Source organism: Miniopterus schreibersii (assembly GCF_964146895.1).
Source record: "Miniopterus schreibersii genome assembly, chromosome: 7".
NCBI lineage: Eukaryota > Metazoa > Chordata > Mammalia > Chiroptera > Miniopteridae > Miniopterus > Miniopterus schreibersii.
Window position 1 is genome coordinate 42,006,916 of NC_138108.1, and position 22,322 is coordinate 42,029,237.

Sequence of the window (22,322 nt, forward strand, 5' to 3'; positions counted from 1 at the left end):
ACCTGCTGGCCTGAGGAGGAAATCCCCGCCCTCCTTGCCTCTTCTAATTCACTAAACAGCGTGCTCTTGCCCCAGATCCCTCTGGAAGAGCGCCCACTGCTTGGGAGGCACTGTGCTCCCCCAGGCCATGGAATGATTTCCCTTGAGTAAAGGACATCAAACTCCTTCCTAAATTGTTTTGGTTTCATCATTTGACACTATTATGTTTTGCATTTCTGTAAGGCTCTGCTGTGGCATATTCCCTGCCTGCCTATGTGACACTGAGCCAGAGGTAAAAGCCCCCAAATTCTCAAGACCTGATGCAGAGTGATTTCCTGTTAACCGAAGAGGCATTTAAGAACAAAAGACCACTAGGTTTATCCTAGGAGCAGCATAGAGCATGATATTCTCAAATCCAACCCTCCTTATGAATAAGTTATTTGTAGATTCAAATAATTCAAAATTATGAAGGGAAAATTAGGGCAAGAAAAATTATTTCATTGCACCAGACTTATAGTAAAACTTTGGTGCCAATTTCTACCTTTGTCATTTTCAAAACCTTTGTACATTTTTCCTTCATCTCTCTTCCCTGAGGTGTGTAAAAGAATCATTCCTCTGTTGTTATCTTTAACATTTGGAACCCAGATGTGAACTCATCAACTTGACCAACAAATACCAGTCTTCCGTTAAGTCCAACTAGAAAACGGCTGGGCAACACTCAGCTTTTTGCTTTGTACCAGATTTGATACAAGTCAGGGCAGAGTTTTAAACACAGGAACCGACCCTGCTCTATCTGTGGTTCTCACAGTGTGGTTCCCGAACCAGCGGCATCAGCAGCACCATCACCTGAGAACCTGTTAGAAATGCAAATTCTCAGGCCCCATCCAGCCCTACTAAAATAGAAACTGTGGAGGGTGGGGCTCTGCATCTGTGATTTAAGGAGCCCTCTAGGTGATTCTGACGTATGCAAGGTCTGAGAAACATTGTTCCAGAAGAAAAAAAAATTACTGGTCTTTTTCTAATGACCTGAATTTAAATCCCAGGTCTCAACACAATCTGAAATCTACAGTCTTTCTAATGCCTATTTTATTCAGAACTCATTGTACTGGGAAGGCTTTTATTATTAAGGGAGGGTAATTTCAAGTAAGAATACAATGGGAATTAGAGCACTGCCACCATTGCCCTGTCAAAAGGAACAAATCCCCCTCTACCAAACTGCCATTTTATGTTTGGGAGGAAAGGAAGGTTGCTTGCCTTTTCCAAGCGAGCCTCACTTTTGCTGGTAAATGCTTCTTTCCTATAATTGGCTAAATGCATGCAAGCGCCTTCCATATCCACCAAGAAATAGCAGGTCCCGACATGGGACCGGAGTTATATTTTCTTGCTTTTTATTTTTATTTTTTTCTTGTAAAAGCTCTTCGTCCTTTCCAAGCAGAGGGGAGTTTTGGCAAAGAATTCTCCAGGGTGACAAAAACCACTTTTTCTTCGCTCTTTTGTTGTGCTGTTAGATTTGAAACCCTTTTGACCTGAGGACAATACAGAGCCGAGTTCCTTGGTGGCCGCTTTCACTGTGCTCCCCCCTCGGAGCAGAGCCGCGGTGTTAACGTGACAGGAGCCGCAGCTCCGGAGGCTCGGAGTTTGTGGGTCGCAGTGGGTCCCGCTCCGGCCTGGCCAGCGGCTCTGGGGGGTTAAGCTTTAAAAAGGCTAGAAGGCGGGTCTCAGGAACGGACCCCAATCAACAGAATGCCAACCTCCCTGCTGGGCACACAACCCAGAAGGTAATTTGGGAAATTTGGGAAGTCAGAGTAGAGGGTTAACTAAGAAAAAAACCAAACAGCTAATTTCCTTTTTATGAAGACTACGATTGTAGACTGTAATCTCCTCCTCATCATTAATGAAATGGAAAAAGGGGAAGTTTAAAATATGTGGTACTGTTAAATAGCCCATAACTAAATGCATGTGGAACATCAAAAATATACATCTCGAATGGAAATACAATGGGGGCCTAGAAATTTAATGTAGGATTTTTTCTAAATACAACTCCCTAAAGAAAACTCGAAACAAACAAAAAACAAACATAAAAAACCTCCTCTAGCACTAAACCAGAAATATATTATACATTCCTAAGCATTTGCTCCCAGTGATAGAAAACCAGCTATAACTCACTATAGCCTCAAGTGAAATAAAGATTTGCTGGTTAGCTTGATAATTAAATTATTCTAGACAGTCAATCTGGGCAAATCATGTCCCAAAGCTAATGTTTCTCCTTGTAATTATCTATGTCTGTCTACAACCATCAAATTAACCAGATAATTGCGGAGTCTCGAACATGATGTGCAGACAAGCTGCAGAACCTCCTTTGGGGCTTTCCTTCTTTTGTTCCTCTCCTTCCTCCATATATTACTATTTACTCTTCCATTCTTTTCCCTTCAAAAGTTACTTGGGCTAAATGAAGAAAATCGGTCACCTGGGCCTATGATCTATAGAAGGATTTATTTACAATGTTCCAAACCTGATCTTTTGTTGTTTGGGGGGTTTTTTGTTGTTTTTGTTTGTTTTTTTACTGAAAACTCTATCTGGAGTTCAGCTTGTAGTTTGCTAACATCTAATTATTTTTACCTTGAGAACGTTTGTATCCCTTAACCTTCGTGACATAGTCTGGGCAGCGAGAGCAGTGGGTTAAATGAACTCTCACATTTCCAAGACTCTACCCCCTACTAATGCTTAAAGGGTCTACTTGAAGGGCCTTTGTGTGATCATCTGAACCTGGCTTTTGTTTTAACTAGTATTCACCTCTAGCGGCTCAAGCATTGCACAGAAAATGCTCACCTACGAAAGGGTACAGGGAACACAGGTTGAGATGCATAAACTAGTGCTTCACAGTTTCCAAAGTGCTGTTTCACAGCCTGATTTGTCTCATCCCACAGCCCTGTGAGGTGGCAATCATTTTATATGCATGAAAATGGTCTCTTCAAGTGGCTTTCCCATGGTCAAAGGGCTAATAAAGGCAAACCTAGAACTTAGGTCTCCTTCTTCGGAATGCTCTGAGACAGGGCTGGGATGTATTTATAGGAGTCAAATACCAAGGAAGGTGTAGTTCTGATTGCCTCAGCATGAAGGTAGAATATAGAACCACCCCAGCAGCAGGACGGAAATGGACAGATGTGTCTGAGCTTGGCATCTGTATCTTGTGAGTTTTATGTCTCTAAACTAGAACTTCCTAACCATGTCATTCACACATACATGCACACACACACACACACACACACACACACACACACACGCCCACCCATGCCTTCACAATGCCAGTAAGGACGAGACAATGAAGGATTTTGGTCCTCTGGGTCTGGCTATAACCGATGGCGACTGAAGAATTTCTCAGAGCCCTGAGACAATATTTATAATAGGCTAGTAATTACAACCTTTTTGGACATGAGATCTGTTTTATTTCAAAATACCTAGATCTATACATATTTTGAATTATGATGTTTCAGGATTGAGAAAATTTCCAGATTCTCCCTTCATAACACCTGGAGACAAGGAGTCCAATAACTTATAAAGAAGCTTAGCCTAAATGAGACTAAATGAGGTCTCATTGGGTACCATACTGGCCAGTTTTTGCAGATTTGAGGATTGTTCAGAACTACAAGTTCAAAACCTCAGAAGCCAGTTAGCTTAACCATAGTAATTAAGCCCAAGGGCAATTGTTCATTCTATCTGAACTATATCAACACTGTTTTTTATCTAAGAGCTAATTTATTGAATTAAACTGAGTAAAACCTTTCCTATGACTATATACAATTCCATGTTCCAACCAGGACACCCTTCCTATATACAGAAGTTTTTTAGTGCGAGTCGCATTATTGAGAAAAGGTAGACATTTGAAAATGTTAGGACAAATGTTATATGGGAGATTAAGGGTGAGATGGCTTTAATGCATACAGCGAACACAAAGGAAGCTCTTCTAAAATGTAAAAGTAGTTGATAATTCAAGGAGAGAAATTTCTCAGTATGCATGGGAAAAGGTCCAGGGGAGAGAAATACTTTTATCTGGAGCCAAAGAAACGGGATACTTTAGAGTAACCTGAAGACCAGCCACATAAAGCATCCTTTAACCATATAAAAATTAGGAAGCCAGTCAAGAGGCATTGTCCCTGACCACATAGTTAAGAGGTGAACAACTGGAACTAGTACTTACCCAGTGTCCCTTTGTATCATTTAGAATGTATTTTGTTGTAAGAAACAATAAACTCAAATTGGCTAAAAACAAAACTGACTTATTAGTTCCTAGAACTGGAAGTCAGAGCTGGATTTGATTCAGTCACTTAACTACATTAGCAATGATCCAGGGTCTGTAGAGTTTTCTGCTCTGACATTGTGGGGGAGCTCAGTGAGGGCTGTCAGCCGGAGCACAGACATGCCTCTCCGTGTGCCTTGGACTTCTCACGTGGTAGCTGGGTTCCAAGAGGTAATATTCCAAGATTGAGTACTCAAAGGGACCCTACCCTTAGAAGTACCAGAATGTCATTTCTATAACATTCTGTTGTCAGGCAAGTCACTAAGGCCGGCCCAGATGTACAGGGGAGGGGAGTAGACTCCACGTCTTCTTGAAAATATGTTTTTATTCATTTCGGAGAGAAGAAGGGAGAGGGAGAGAGAGACAGAGACATCTGTGAGAGAGAAACATGGATCAGCTGCCTCCCGCATGCCCCCTCCTGGGGATCGAGCCTGCAACCCGGGCATGTGCCCCGGCTAGGAATCGAACTGACGACCTCCTGGTACATGGTACGATGCTCACCCAACTGAGCCACACCTGCCAGGCTAGACCCCGCTTCTTGGGAGAAAGAGCAACAGGTGTGTGCAGGGAGAGAAGGAAACTTGGAGGCTGTGCCACAACATAAAATGACTGAGCACCATAGAGGCAGTCTCCTGTTCAGAAACCTTTAATTAGCTGTCACTGCCTGTGTGCTGAGACCAAACTCATGGCCTTTGAGACCCTCTGCCTGGCCCTCTTAGCTTTTCCAGGCTCATTTTCGACTGTTCTCAACCACTCATTATTGCCTAAATCAACCCTGTGTTTTTCCACCTCTGTGCTTTTGCTTACAACGTTCCCTTTTCTGCAAAGGCCGTCCCCATTCACCTTTGAACCAAATCTTAATCCCTTCTGCCCCTGACCTGACTACCTCAGGCTTAGATTTCAAACCTTTCTGAACCCCTCCCACGCCACCAACTAGACCTCCCCTGAAGCAGGTCATTGGGTAATATACCATCGGCTAGCATGGCCAGAAAAGGGAATAGTTTGCTAATTATTTTCTTGGTTTAATTTTTCACAACAAGCATTTAGCTTTATGATACAAAAACAAACTTAAAATGTTAAGCAAGGGATAACAGTAATTCATTAGAACAATTGATAAGAGCTAGAACTATCTCCAAAGTTTCATAAGGAAAAATATTTTACTCTGGGAATAAAAAAAAAAACAAACCCAAAATTAAATGAAATTAGCTCATGGCTCTATCCACTATTAATGTTCCCCTACTCCTAATGTGCTCTCCTCTGGTTTATCATTTTCATACTCCAGTATTTTCTTTGAGACTGTTTAGCAAGAGTGGGGAATTGGGAGGGTCAGGAAATGTTGAGAGCCACACCAGGCACTCCCTGCAACCTGCACAAAATATTTGACAATTGAGCCATCGAGTCAAAAAGTCATTGTTAACCCTGACCCTGGGCTCACCATCTTTTTCAAACGTGGAAAGAGGGGTCAGATATGAATCAGACCAAGACGACTTCCCTCTTTAAGTTATTTCACAATGTATAGCCTTGAAAACTGCCATTCCAGAAGAGAAAATCTGCTCTTCCCCTGACTGTTTTTCACAACATAAGCTCTATAAATAGATTCTTCTGCCACCTCAGCCTTTGCTCAATGTTGGTTTCTTTAAGCTGAAAAAAAAGGGGAAAAAAGAGCCAAAGACACAGGGGAGCAGCCTCCACAAGGTCCTGCAAGCCTTCTACCAGCGTTCAGACAGGAGGACACATTCCTAACCAACAATAAGATCTTACGTTTGTCAAGGCCTAGAGAAAAAGAAGTTCTCGGCCTCCTCAGCATTAACAACCCTACACGCGTCCCTCCTTCTAAGTGAAAGCCCTCCGGGTGGGTCCGGGAGAGGCCTGCCAACCCCATCATGAGCTGCAGCGCAGGGAAAGTGCTGGGGTAACCCTGCCGCTCCTCCCATGCATCTGGTGGAGAGACAGACGGCAGATGAGCCTTCCCTGCTTTGTAAGGTAGCAGGAAAGATAATAGCAAACCGAGATGCCCTGGATACCTACAAATGATGAAGGCGGGTGTTGCCCCTGGAAAAAAATTAGGCAAAGAAGTAAGGACAAAATGGGGTCCCTGAAAATTTCCACGTGGCTACATCTTAAGGAGGCATTCCTGCAGGGAGCACTGGGAAAGACACGATTTCTCCCTCTAATGCCAACCCATCCCCAGACAAGATGTCACCGGGTAGGTGAAACTCCCAGGACAAACCCCGTGAAGTTCCCAGTGAGGAAACAGGGAGAGGGACAGGGGTGGGTAAGCACAGCTGGCTGTAGGTCAGGGTCCCAACCTGTCTTCAACAATCCAAATCCTCCCAGCTGTCGTGGAAAGGGAGATGGCAGAAAGCGACAGGACTTTCTGAAATAGAAATACTTCGCTGTCAAAGGTCAGAGCTTACTCTCAGAGTTTACAAGGTCACCCTGCCCTGACCCATTAACCTCCATGGCCCAACCCTCTCGAGTGTTTTTTGAGCGGAGAAGCTCAGGGAGAGGGGTGTTATGATGACCCACACAGCTGCCAGCTGAGTGCACGGCCATTACATGGTTGTCTAGACTTTTACCCTCTTGAGTTATGATGAAACAGATGGATAAAACTCACAGACTTCTCTCACCAAGAAGTTCCTCTCAGAGAACTTTATTTGCAAAACACTTCATATGCTGAAAAGGTCTGTTAATTGGAGCTAGAAGAGCTAAGAGATTTGTAAGCTGCTGTATAAACAAAGTCAGGCTCCGGACAGGTGCATGGCTTTCTAACACCATTTACCCAGGTGTCTTTCAAAACGTGACTTTTGAGAGAAACCTTGAAGTGAAGGAGTGAGCTACAGGGGCATCAGGCTGAGGAACTTTCCAGCCAAAGGGAATGGCCAGGCTAAAGGATCACAAGTAGATCTCCCTTTGCCACATTCTGGACCTTCAGTCCTATGAGCAATGTCAAAGGCCAGGTTGGAACAGAGGCAGGGAGAGCAGAGCAGGCAAACATTAGTGAGGGAGGCCTAGGGTTACCTCTTTAGGCCCTTGGGGTGATGGAGAGGGGGACTTGGTAGTCCCAGAGGCTTGGACTCCTCCCCTTCCCATCCCCACTTTCCTCCTGAGTCAGCCCATCTACTCCTCCAGCCCAGACCTTCCCCATGGTCCCTCCTCACAGATCCCACTTCCTGCTGGGCATCTCCAGATGCATAGCCTAGAAGCATTTCAAGGCCACATATCCCCAGTGGACCTCGGCATCTTTCCCCAAAAGGCCTTCTTTCTCGTTCTAGTTTGAGAAGTTCACCCTGCTACTCAAGCCAGAAACCTGCTTGCTTCTCTCTCCCTCATGGCCTATATCCAACAGGATACATTGTCCTATTAATTCTTTTTTTTATTGTCTTATTAATTCTATCTTCACAATATCTCCAGAATTCCTCCTCTTCTCAGTTTCCCCTGCTATTATCTTACTTCAGACATTTATCATATACTAACCAGTCTCTAACCTGACCAAAATGATCTTTCTAAAACTGGATTGACCATGTCACTCCCCTAAAATTCTTCAATGGCTCTCCATAGCATAAAGCCCTGACTTCCCAGAATGACACATAAGGCCCCCAGGACATGGCCTGGGCCTCATCTCGGACCATTCTCTTCTTGAACCCTGTGCCAGCCATCCCAGCTCCACCACTAGGGGGTCCCCCAAACCTGGCTTGCTTTCCATCATCTGCTTTTGCACGTGCTAGTCCTTTTATCTGGAATACCTTCCCCATTTTTCTTTGTCTGGATTATTCTCATTTATTCTCCAATACTCATCTGGGATGTCACCTCCTGTGGGATATGGAGACCAGAGAGCTTTAGCTTAGAGTATGAGACCTGGATTCAATGTCTGAGAGTGAGTGAGATGGTTTTCATGAAAAGGTAGTGTGTCAGAGATCAAATAGAGAGTAGGAATGGTACAAGTCCTAAGTGAACAGAGTGAGAAAAGCACATCTAAAATGTTGGTTAGCTATTAAAAATATCTCTATTTACAGGAAGTGCTGTCTTCAGTGGAACACAAAATCATTTTTTATCATTGAACATGTAGCAGATTAATTGTGTTATAAATTTAATTTAATTTAATTTAATTACAGCCCAGCCAGGCGTGGCTCAGTGGTTGAGCGTCGACCTGGGATCCAGGCGATCAGGGTTCAATTCCCAGTCAGGGCACATGCCCAGGTTGCGGGCTTGATCAATGACTTTCTCATCATTGATGTTTCTATTTCTCTCTCTCCCTCTCCTTTCTTCTCTCTGAAATCAATAAAGATATATATTTTTAAAAAATTTAATTACAGCAACAAACTCTATATGCAGGTAGATCGTCACTGTTTATTGCACATGCTGAAAAGTTTTCTACTCAAAACCTTCAAAAATGTAAAATGTAAGAGGTAAGATGTAATGCTCAGAGGTAAGATGTAAATGTAAGATGTAAGAGGTAAGATGTAATGCTCAAAAGCAAAGGAAAGCTGACCGCTTGATTACACAGGGACAGGACCATGACTGTCCTCCTTAATCATAAACCAATCCCGACTGAATTGCATGCCTTTCCTTACATCTTAAGTTACCTCCTTTCCTTACATCCTTACATGACCCAACCCACCTCCAGTCCCATCTCCCAATTACTACTTATAAGTTAAACCAAACCAAACTGTAACCTGAATCAAGATTCTGTAGCATTTTAGATAAACAAAGCAGAGAACCAGGTAGGGATGTTATAACACTTAAAGTTACATCTCTTTTTCAAAAGAAAAAAATTAAGACAAACCTTTCCCTTTGTGAACTAAGTTTCTGAAACTCAAATACTGTGGCAGAAAGGCAAATACAATTTCACATGCTAATCTATTTGAATCAATATTTCTTTTGGAAACACGTCCTAATAAGTCACCTTCAGGTGAAAAAACAAAAATTTCTTTTGGAGAACTGTAGGGGATGGATGGAAGTGTTTTTTCATAGAAATTTAATCTTAATCAATTTAATCTTAATCTTAATAAATTTTCTAAAGGGCCTTCCTTGCATAGCTATGGTTGATTTTCTAGCTTCAAAATAAAGAATGTCTTCTGGACAGATGTCCAATTGGATGCAACCCTGATGGGTATGGGGACATGCACACTGTCCTTTGACACTCATCTGCCACAGGATACAGCATCCCTCGCTTTCCCTGGTCGTGAAGATAGATCTGCAGGGAGCCACTGCCACATTTCCGCTGCCATTCTTGGGATCAGGTGGGTTTTGAGGTTCAATTTATGACCTTGAAACAGAGGTTTTTCCTAAGTGTGTAATCAGGTGATATGGGAATTAAACCCATGAGTTTCAATTTCTGGATACTAGTAAATCAATACTATATTTAGCAATATGTTATGAATTATACCAGCCTAGATAGTATAGGTATCCCTAAACCAATGAACTAACCCATAATTATTTATTAATGATCATTTACCATGTTTCAGGTTCTTCACTTCACAGTGATGTCTAGAATTTCAACCCTGTAAGATCAATTAGTGCACATTAATTGATCTGTGTACAAGTTGAACACTTTGAAGAACTTTAAAGTTCCATTTAGACTTCTATCCTGCAGGAGACCATCCCTGACCCTCCCAAGTTGGGGGAGATAGCCTCCTTCTGAATTGTCCTATGTGCACATTTCTATCATGTTTTACAGTTCTGACCTCATGTTTTATAGTCCCCAAACTCAAACATGACATCCATGAGGACATCCAAGAGACTCTGCTGGCAAAACCTCACAGATGCACCTAGCACAGTGCTGCTATATGATAAGTAATCAGTGTATTTTCGTTGAAGATATGAAAAAAAAAACACAAATGAATAAATGAACGGAGAGAAGCCATGCCCGTAACCTGGGACCTAACTCAAACTCCAAAGTTAAGGACTTTTCAAACTATGGTAGTGATTTTCACACTGGTCCAGGTAGTATGACCCCTACAATCTGCAATGTTCGGTTCTTTCCTTCTTCCATTTATTTAAGAACTACCTATATCAAGAACTGTGCTAAGTATGCCTGGATAAATAAAAGATGGAGTACCTGGCCCTGGGGAACCTATGGTCTAGCATTGCTCTTGGAACAACACCAATCCACACCCAGTCTTTGGGGAATGCCATGTTTTATTGACCACATGTTTAATTCTATTATGTTCTAGGAAAATCATTCTACTAGAAAATAACGGTATTTTAGATAGAGGTAACATAATATTACAATCTTGAAAGCACGTCGTGAAAAAAAATTAGTAAACTAACCTTTATATGCTGGTTCTGTGGTTTTCCATTAAGTTTAATTTACTAGATGTTCATATTTATTGTTAGATAAAAAACTGATACCAAAGAATTAACAAACTTAAGGACAGCAAGCTTTCACCTGAGAGAACTGAATCCATTTTCTGTGACCTGAGAATTGACCATTACAGTTTGATTTTAGTGGAAAAATACCATAGTGTTCCATACATAGCAGATTACTGTTAAATGGCCGAAGTTAGAGATTAAGCTGCATACTCAAATGTTAAAGGGTGCCACCTACTGGAGGACACCACACTGCAACTCAGTTCTACTAAACATTAAAGACTACACCAAAAGAACCACAACAGAAACCATAGGCTAGTTTGGGACTTTTCTGTTCCTCAACATGCAAACCTTCTTCCTGTCTGGGTGGAATGCTTCGTAGTAAGAGGCCCCAACTTCTACTACAGAAGCTAACTGGAGACACCCTCCTCTCCCTAATCTTGGCCTCAGACAGGATCACAAGTGATTTTGAAACTTAAGTAAGAGACCTCAGGAAGAAGAGATGGGTGGATTGGGGTTGCAGCAGTGGAAGAATCCAGCAGTGGAATCAGGAACAGGCAACAGGAAGAGAATGTTTTCTGATCAGATTATTTCTGCTGCCTGGCTTTCCTTAGTTGCTGCCTATTTTCAGCATCTGCTTTCCCAAACTTCCTATCAATTCAGTGAACTATCCAACATCTTACCAATAAATTATTTTTCCACTTAAAGTAGCCAGAATAAGTTTCTGTTGCTTAGAACCAAGAATCCAGGCTGATATACTATCTAATGGTTATTGAATGCCTTCTCTATGTCAGACATCGTGCTAAGCCTCACACAGGCATTATCTCATTTAGTCCTGCCCCAACAAAACCCTGTGAGGTAAGAACTGAGGAGGAAATGGGCAAAAAGACGAATTAACTTGCCCAAGTCATACAATTGGCAGATCCAGAATACAAAATCAGCCAGTTTGGTGCTAGAATTAATTCTCTTAATCATTTCACTACCTCATAGAAAAAAATATTCTGCGGCTTTTGAAAGTATGAAATTGGAAGATAAGACTTAAGACTTACTCGTAAGGTCTATGGGTATTGTGAGTTAATAAACTGCAGAGAGAAATCCTGAAAAGGTATAAGGAAATTGAAATATTAAGGTAAGATTGGAGACAGTTTTACTATGAAGCAAATGAAGCCTATGTGCCCTTTGCTTGCCAGGAGGCCCTTCCAAAGCTCTAAATTTAATGTTGCATGTATAAATGTGTACTCTTCCTCTTAAGGGAGGCTCCTCAAAATGGTCTACACTTCAGACGCCACAATACATAGATCCATTCCTGGATGAGACCGTGAATTTATCAAATTAGAGACTCATTTTCTAGCCCCAGATTTGGAGGTTAAGCAGAGGATTTTTACAAAGAGACACAGACCTACAGAATATGGATGAAAGCACAGGCAAACTTTGGGGCCACCCCCACTCTCCTGTGCCCCAGAGAGGAAAAGGGAGAGTTAGGAGTTATTTCTCACAACTCCAGATAGGCTTCAGGGCACACTCAGGAACCCAGCCTTCCCCATAAAGTTGGCTCCCCTCTTGTCCAACAAGAGGAAAGACAAGATCTGTACACCCAGCAGGTTCAACAGCAGCTGCCAAGACTGGGTGAGTTCTCCTGTCTCAGGCTCAAACAGCATCAGGCCATCCTTCTCATGGAACCATCTGACTCTCAGGAAAAGAGGACAGACAGACAGGCTTTATTGGGGAGACTAGAAGATACTGTCTTTATTTAAAATGACACTTTGGAGGCTTGTAACTAAGGATATACAGAAAAAAGAAGTCACAAAGAAACTGGGGGGAGGGGGTGTGAAGACTTGGAATGAGCTGAACCCACACCCACATGTGGCAGTTAAAAATTGTGTGGGATATCTTGGCTGTGAAAGCCCCTCTTGAGGAGTGAGGGACACTACCCCCACACCAGGCCCCCCAACCCAGGGTTCAAGTGCCAGGAAGTGGAATTCCCATAACTTCTGGCTGTGAAAACTAGCCTATTGGGTTTGACTGAGACAAAGGGCTGCTGGAATCCCAAGCATTCCTCTTAAAGGGCTGGAGCATGAATTTACTCACTGACTGACTCACGAGTTCTGAACTCCAGCGCCGAGACAGCAGCTCAGAAGGCACCAGGGACATACAGGGAGGAACTGAATTGCCTAGCTTTGGGGCAAGGTCTGGAAGGGCAGCTTTCGCCCAGACAGAAGTGCAGGTAGAAGCCATTGTTCCCTTGTTGAGCTCTTCCCCTGCAGGTGCAGGAAGGTGCCATATCCAACCTGGCTAACACTGTTCACCCTGCCCTGGTAATTCCCTGAGTGAGACTCTGCCCCACCCAACCTTTGGGACCACCCAAGTTGCTTTCAGTGGCTTTTCCATACAAACGGCTTGCCTTGGCTCATGTGCAGACTTTCCTAAAATCTCTCAAGGGTTCACAAACCCCAAACAAGCAGCATCTGGCCTTGGCGTGCCCCATACCTCTTGCTAAGCAACCCCAAGCCTGTCACTAGTGCCAGCTGACCTCAGTTCACAGTTTAACCTCTCCCAGACACCTCCAAGCCCAGCACAAGTAGCAACCATCTGCAGATCATTTTGTGTAGTTCATACCAAGTGGCCCTGGGCAGGGCATGGGCAGGGCACAGGAAGTGGCTGACTCTGGCTTGACTTCCCAGAACCAACACACCTGGTGGCAAGCTTCAAACTACACCAGAGCACCACCCAACCACCTCCACAAATGACACACTCAAAGGTCAAACTCAGCAGGCACTAGAGCCCTGCTAAAGTGAATCCTGTTCCATGGGGTCAGCCCCTGTGCAACAGTTTCTCCATTGTAGTCAAAGCCAGTCCTCACAACCAATCAGCCTGAGGGTCAATCCCCCCCATTGACATACCAACAGTCATCAAGTTTCAATTAACAACAGGAGGGCATTGACCCACACACAACTAGAGACACCACCCACACAAGGGATACACCTGGAGCACCCTGTTGAGGTGACTAGGGAGGCATTGCCACTGGACCCCACAGGACACCTACTACATAAGACCACTCTATCAAGACCACAAGATAGCTCTATCTAATACATAGAACAAACACAGGGAGCCAGCCAAAATGAAGAGACAGAGAAACATGTCCCAAATGAAAGAACAGAACAAAACTCCAGAAAAAAGAGCTAAACAATGGAGACAAGCAATCTACCAGATGCAGAGTTCAAACACTGGTTATAAAGATGCTCAATGAATTTAGGGAAAGAATAGATTATCTCAATAAGGACATCAATAAAGAGATAGGAAACACAAAAAAGAACTAGTCAGAAATGAAGATTACAATAACTGAAATGAAGAATACATTAGAGGGAATAGACAATAGATTAGATGAAGCAGAGGACCAAATCAACAATTTGGAAGACAAGGTAGCAGAAAACACTTAACCAGAACAGCAAAAAGAACCCCAAAAAATGAGGATAGTTTAAGGGGCCTCAAGCATACCAACATTTTCGTCATAGTGGTACCAGAAGGAGAAGAGAGAGAGCAAGGAATTGAAAACCTATTTAAAGAAATAATTACTGACAACTTCCCTAACCTGACAAAGGAAATAGACATACAAGCCCAGAAGTGCAGAGAGTCCCAAACAAGATGAACCCAAAGAGGTCCACACCAAGACACATCATAATTAAAATTTGAAAGCTTAAAGACAAAGAGAGAATCTTAAAAGTAGCAAGAGAAAAGCATTTAGTTCTTACAAGGGATCTCCCATAGACTGTCAGGTGATTTCTCAACAGAAACTTTGCAGGTCAGAAGGGATTGGTACAAAAAATATTCAAAGTGATGAAAAGCAAGGAACTACAGCCAAGACTGCTCCACCCAGCAAAGCTATCATTTAAAATCAAAGGGCATTCTCCAAAGTAGACATACAGATGGCCAAGAGACATATGAAAAAATGCCCAACATCACTAATCATTAGAAAGATGCAAATTAAAACAACAATGAGGTATCACCTCACACCTGTCATAATGGCACCCTCTACAAATCAATAAATGACAAGTGCTGGAGAGGATATGGAGAAAAGGGAGCCTTAGTACACTGCTGGTAGGAATGCAGACTGGTGCAGCCACTATAGAAAATAGTATGGAGTTTCCTCAAAAAATTAAATGTGAAACTGCCATTTAACCCAGTGATTCCACTTCTAGGAATACATCCTAAGAAACCCAAAACACCAATCAGAAAGAATTTATGTACCCTTGTGTTTGCAACAACATAACTTAAAATAGCTAAGATGTGGAAACAGCCCAAGTGCCCATCAGTAGATGAGTGGATAAAAAAGCTGTGGTACATTTATACAATGGAATACTACCTGGCTATAAAAAAAATTCGAAAAAAGGAGCCCTGGCTGGTGTGACTCAGTTGGTTAGAGTCCTGTACTGAAAGGTTGCTGGTTCAATTCCCATTCAGGGCACATGCTCAGGTTGTGGATTCAGTCCTTGGTCGGGGTGAGTGCAGGAGGCAACCGATTGACTTTTCTCTCTCATATCGATGTTTCTCTCTCTCTCCTTTCTCTTTCTCTAAAATCAATAGAAACATATTTAAAAAAAAAAAAAATAGAAAATCTTACCTTTTGCAAAAGCATGGATGGACCTGTAAATTATTATGCTAAGTGAAATAAGCCAGAGAAAGACAAATACCATATGGTCTCACTTATATGTGGAATCTAATAAACAAAATAAGCTGACAAACAAAATAAAAATAAAGGCATGGATATATGGAACAGACTGACAGCTGTCAAAGGAAAGGGGCGTTGGGGGATTGGATGAACTAAAATGAAAGGATTAAGCAAAAAAACATATATATATATAAATATAATATAGACACAGACAACAGTGTGGTGATAGCTAGAGGGAAGGGGGGTAGGTGGAGGTGGGCAAAGGGGGAATAAATGGGTATTGAAAGAGACTTTTCTTTAGGCTATGGGCTCAGGATGCAGTGTGCAGATGATGTTTTGTTGAGTTGTACCCTTGAAACCTCTGTGGTTTTGTGAACCAATGTCACCCCAATAAATTTAATTTAAAAAAAAGGAAATACAGATTGGTAGTTACCATATAGTCATGGGAATATAAAGTCAGCATAGGGAATATAGTCATAATATTGTAATAACTATGTATAGTGCCAAGTGGGTACTGGAAGTGTCGGGGTGGGGGGATCACTTTGTAAAGTATATGATTGTCTAATCACTATGCTGTAACACCTGAAACTGAAAAACAAAATAATATTGAATGTAAACTGTAATTGAAAATAAAATTTAAAAAATGATACTTCATTCATCGATTTTTTGCATTAATTTTTATTTTTAATTGCATTAAAATAGTATCTATCTTGGTTAGTTTTTTCACAAACTTTAAATTTTGCACCCAAGATGAATGCCTTGCTCTCCCTACCCTTGACCCACCCCTTAACTAGGCATGTAGAGACTCACCAGACATGCAAAGGCTGGGGTTTCCCCCCAAAACAGCAATAACTCATTTAGTCACTCACCTATATCCCCAACACAGCAATGCTACCTAAATTCAAACTGCTGTGCTATAATCTGGATGCATCATCCATCTTTATATCTAAGTCTTATGAGCCTTTGTTACTTTAAGGGATGGCCAAATAAACCAAATCTCATTACTAAATAATATTGTTTGAAAGGTTCTTGGCCCTAGGGCAGGATTGTCCTACCAAGACAAACAAGGTTTAGGCCAGTGGTTCTTTTCCCTGGCCGCACGTTAAAATCAGTTGAGGAGATTCTTAAAAATTCTAGTGCCAGAGTCCTACTATCAGAGATTCTGATTTAATTGGTCTGAAGTGACACCTAGGCAGGCTTTTTAAAAAGAGGTATACCGTAAAATCCATCCACTGTAAGTTCAATGGTTTTTTTTAGTAAATATATGTGATGGTGCAACTACTACTACAATCCAGTGTAGAAGGTTTCTTTTACCCCCAAAGCCCCCCAGTGCCAGCTTATGGCCAGTCCCTGTGCGACCCTAACCCCAGGCACCACTGAGGTTTCAAACGCTGGTATTTTTTAAAGGCTTCCCAAGTGATTCTAGTGTGCAGACGTGGTGAAGAACTCCCATTGTAGACATCGGAATGATAAACTCTCTCCTTAGTCCTGCCTCACAAAATTTGGACATTTTCTATTAGAATTTTCCACTATGGAGAAAGAAATCTCTGATTCCATATCAAAAAGTCTTGAGGAATTAGTCCTGGCCACTGTGGCTCAGTTGATTGAGGGTTTGATTCCTGGTCAGGGCACATATCCAGGTTGCAGGTCGATCCCCAGTTGGGACACGTGCGGGAAGCAAATGATCCATGTTTTTCTCTCACATCAATGTCTCTCTCTCTCTCCTTCCCTTCCTCTCTCTAAGATCAATTAAAAAATAAAGTAAATATTTTAAAAAGTCTTGGGGAACTATAACAAGTTTTATGATAAATAGTCTAGCCAACTTTACTGAAATACCAGTAAGTGACAGATGCCTGTATGTACCTCTTCACCCCCAATGAATATAAAATGCCACATTTGTACTCCTGCCTAGAATACAAAGTTCTTCTGTTTTGTGGTAAAATCAAAAGCCTGCTGTGCTATCTTCAAAGTCATATTCATTGCCTTAAAAATTAACAAAGAAACATTTACCTCAGAGGAAAAATTATGAAGATTACAAAACTATTGTCTTTAGATGTTCAAAAATTCCTCAGGAGAGATGCCCTAGAGAAGTACAGAGTATCTTTATTACTATGCTTCACAAACATGGAAATGATATCACGCTAACGCAGGAAAATCCTAGAGAAAAGTCACTGAGAAGTTACCATGGGGGCTGATGTCCTTCTGTCGCACAGGCACGCAGGGCAAGCAGGCACTTGTAAAAGGGTGAGCCCGACCAACAGGAATGAACTTGAAGGGATTCACAGAAACCCAGCCCCGAGGCCTACAAATGAGTCTGCGGCGTGAGTCAGTGCTTTTCAGCGCAAGCAGCTCTGCCTTCATGGGCCAGAGCAGCGAACCGCAGACGGCAGCAGCTATCAACACGGCCGAACACGGGAAACGTTACGGGGTGCAGCAGGAACGTGACCCCACCCAGACCGCTCCCTAAAGTTGGAAAGCTTTAAAACGGTGCCCTCAGCCAAAAAGGTGCTGTCCCTGGGTAGCCACCAAAGCTCTCCAACAACGAGGTTGCCAGGAGTCAACAGAACAGCTTCTGAGGGCAAGTGGCCCTTCACTGTGGATAAAGAAAGTTCAGATTTTAGTCAAGTAGGTGGTCCAAAACCATGCTTTCTCTGTATTTAGGTTTTAAGTTCCCAACACCTATTAAGATATTGGGAGGCAAATATTAAGCTATTTCCTCCTCTGGTTATCAATTCTAAATTCTTAGTCCATGAGAAAACCTTAAAGTGTCTTTGAAAAAATCCTGAGAAGACTGGATAAAGACAGCTGATGTGCTCCAGCCCACCTTCCCCACTCCAAGTCATTAGAAATGGCAGAAAATAGTTTTAAATGAACAAATCGAAACAATGGGAGTAAGCGAAGAAAGACAGCCTCTGTGGCCAATAATAATGTCACCTCCACTTCCGAAAGACACATGAAATCAAATTAATGAACTGAAAACATACACAGGAGAGGACAGTAGTAGGGTGGGTCCAAGGGGCCCTAAATTAAAGGGAGAAGACCCCGAGAGCCTGTGCGGATGAGGGAGTTCAGGGTCGCTCTCAGGACTGGTTGGGTCATCTCAGTAGGAGCAGCCATGCAGGTGGTCCCCCACATTTACACCCAAAGCTTGTAGGAGCAGCAAGCCTGAGACATATTTTGGGCCAGCATTTGGGCCAGAGAATCCAGGTAAAGCTTCCAGTAGCTGGCCTCACCCAGGAGGAGTGGAAGAGTCTTGGCCAGAAGACTTACTGACTCACCCTGCCCAGCCCCACATCCTGCTCCTGCCCTACCCCCAGAGAATAGCACATTCTCAGGCATACCATCTGGGCCTCTCCTATCAGAAATGAACACACGATCACAAGCCACCAGACATTTGAAGAAAGCCCTTACTGTGACAGAAAGATACCAATTACTACTAAGAGAAGACCTAGCTCTCAAAAAAAAGAGATGGTCTTTAAAACCCCAGTTATTAGGCCGAATAGCACAATGGGCCCAGCAGAAGACAGATTTAGAAAGCTGACAGGTGGAGTAGAGAAATTCTCCCAGAAACAATAACAGGATGAAGAAATGAAAAATATGATAGAGGCATGAAGGGTACTTCCAGGAAAGAGAATCTAAGAGAGGAACCTCTCAAAGAAATGATAGAAAAAAATTTGCCAGAGTTGCAAGATTATCTTGAAGGTAAAATTAGGACTGCTTTTATTTTTCTTTAAACTTTTTGTGTTTTTCTAATTTTCTTCAATGAGTACACATTTTTATTGAAAGAAAAAAATTTTAATTATAAGAGTAAATAAAAGGAAAATCCCTAAACCACATGATGGACTTCCTAAGGAAAATAGAGAAGTTGATTAGAACTTCACTAAGGGGAGAGCTATCATAAACAAAACTTAGTCACCAAACAGAAGTGACAGAAATTTTGCTAGACATCTTTGAAAATAGAAATGCTGATCTTTTCCACTTAGGAATAGGAAATGGATTCTCCTGTAGCTTCTAGACTTACCATCTTAACCAGATAGTAGAGCCAGAATCAGGGCTGGCCTTGAAAATCCATATTACGAAGTTGGACTGTCGTCAGGAGATGACAAAAAGTCAAAGACAGATTGTGCGACACGTTTTAGGCAGAACTGCCATTATCCAGGGAGGAGGAGGAGGTGATATCCCAGGACAGAAAATCAAAGGAGTAAATGTCGGCTTAACAAAGGCCTCAAAGGCTGCTATTTACATCTGTGTCAAGAAATAAACCAAACAGAACCTCCTTTCAGAGCACATTCCTGTGCTCAAACCAATCCCGCGTGAGCCTCTCTGGGTTCTTTGTGCTCCAGCCACCCTAGGGAGGTAAAATAGTGCCATTGTACTTGTAATTGCAGGTTCTTATGTTGGAGAGACGCTCAGGAGAGTTTCCAGGGTCCAAAAATATATCGTGGCAAGATGGAGTGTGCCCAGCCCCTTGCATGACAAGATGCTATTTTCTGGGGGTTTTGTACGTTTATTTTTTTTTCTTTTTCCTCTGGAGTTAGAATTTACAAAACAATTTAGACTTACATAAACCCATCCCTACGCAGTTACTTCCCCTAGGATCTGACAGTTTTAAGGTCTACAAGGAGATCAAAGAGGGGAGGGGTTTCCTTTTAAAAATATAAATATATATATTTTTAACGTTAAAGCATCACCAAAACTCAAATACCAACAAAGGGAACAAATACTGTGACCTCTTCCAAAAGATACTAGTGATTTCATTGTAAAACTAGGTCCAAGTCCTTGCAGCACATCGTGACCTAGACAGATTCATCTTTTCAACAAGCATATTAAGCACCTACTATGGACCAGGTACCGTGATAGTTGCTAAGAATAGTGTCTTTTGAGCCTTGAGTGGGGAAGGAGGATGGTCTGGTATGGAAAAGACAAAGCTTAGCTAGCCCAGCACCTCCAAGAAAAGGCCTTCGAGAATGTCCAGGTCCAGGAAGGGCGGTGATGGGCAGCTGGCACGTGCAGCCGAGGTGAGGGACCCCTTCCCACTGGGATTACTAGAGACCCCCTCATGGTGGCCTTAGAGCTGGGTCTAAGGATAAAAACTGCAATAAGCAAAGCCATACGGGAGGCCAAAGAAAGGCAGAGAGAGAGGTCTGAGAAAAACAAGAGGGAAGATGCTTTCTGGTCTTAAACTGCAGTTCCCAGGCCATCCCCACTCAGTAGCCATTCGTCCGGCAGAAGGCTCCAGGAGCTGGGGCGGTTGCAAAGCACTTAGAGCATCCTCTCCTTTGTCGTGGCCGCTGGAGGGCGTGAAGTAGGAAGGAGCATGGGAGAGAAATGCCAGAGGAGGAGGCTGGACATGAGGAGAAACAAACGCTTTTTCTCAGACAAGTCAGGATGGCTCCTTTGCTCCTTTGCCTTTAAGCTGTCCCCTCAACCTATGCTGCTCACTGTCCCCCAACCCAGCCCGCCTTTCAGGGCAGCCGAGGTAACTCTGCAGCAAGAACAGACACTGGAGGGAACTGCATCTGATATGGGCATTTCCAAAACAGATGTAAGCGAATTAGCTGTGATCGACCATAACCCAGGGATATGTGCTGATGTTTGCAAACCAATAAAGGACACCAAGGAGCCTATTCAGAGGGGTGGAGAACAGAAGCTACCCAGGAATCCTGTGAAAATAGTGTCAGTCCCCTTGTGTGTGGCTATAAGCTAAAGAGGAAGTCATTACATCTTTGCAATATTTCAGGCTTCTGCCAAACCACTCAACAATGGGCCTCCCTCCTGGTTAACCGCAGGGAAGGGTGTGGGAGGGGGCAGTAATAGGACCAGATTCTGGCTCTAACTTAGCCCTGCAGGAATCTTACTCCCTCTGGGAAATCCCTGATGGCATCACTGCTTCTGCTGCACCCACATTAGTGGGCAAGGCCTGGCCCAACTCCGAGCCACAGGTCCTCCAGACACACCAGGTTTCCTGCAGGCAGGAGAGGCTAAAGAGTGATGCTTTGTAAAGTACCTTAAAATCCTCTGATGATGGGGTTACACATCGACAGATACTGTGGGAAACTGTGTGGTTGTTAAGAAAGGAGTTCTATCTGTACTGACAAAGGTCTCCAAGATACAGCACTGGTTGAAGAAAGCAAGTTGCAGAACAGACATATAGAATCATCCTGTATGTTTACATAAAATATACATATATTCTTGCAAACACTTGGGAAGGTTCTGGAATGAAATAAAAGAAACTATTTTTTCACTTTTATATCTTTTTGTGCTACTTTTATAATTTAAAAAATACTTTGAAAACCTTTCTACATTATATGATGAAAGAGGCCAAGGAAAACTATTATAAATATAATGTCTCTATGCTAACTAAAACTAAAAATAAAAAAAAATTTAAAAGTTAACTTATCACTTTGATCTCTCTAACCTAATATATATTTCTGTATTAATACCTCATCTTTGCTAGGCTTACAGTAGTGCTACTTCATTCAGTTCAATGGAGCTTAAACTTTATAGTGAAACCAAATTAAATGTGACCATATGTAGAAGTTATATTTATGGAGAGAGACAAACATGTCTGAACACTGAACAGATCTATAGCTAATACACTCATACTCCATCCAAAGGCCTTTGTAGTGTTGGTTTGGCCTGTTTTGCATCCCTTTGCTCTTTGTCTGGAACACAGCCACCCTTACCTGACTTCGTGGGATCCTGGTAGGGTTGCTTATCACGGTGTCCCAATATTCCCCTATCAAAGAGATGTGCTCATAAGCCTAGCAGGCCCATCAGAGCACCCCATGCTCCTAGCCACAATTATTTATTCAGGGATAGATAAGTGTCCCAAGCGGACCGATCAGAATCTCCCTAAGATTTGACATGTGAGCACTAAAAGAGAAATGCTGTCTCTCTTACTCTAGGATCATTAGCTGTAAAGACCATGAAGGCTTGAATAAAGCCAGGGAGAGGTAAACAGAGCTGAAAAAAAACGGACAGTGAGACAGCTGAGGGAATCACTTCAATTTCTGGATTCAGCCACGTTTGAAGTCACAATTACCCCCATCCCCTTTGGGCTTCCCA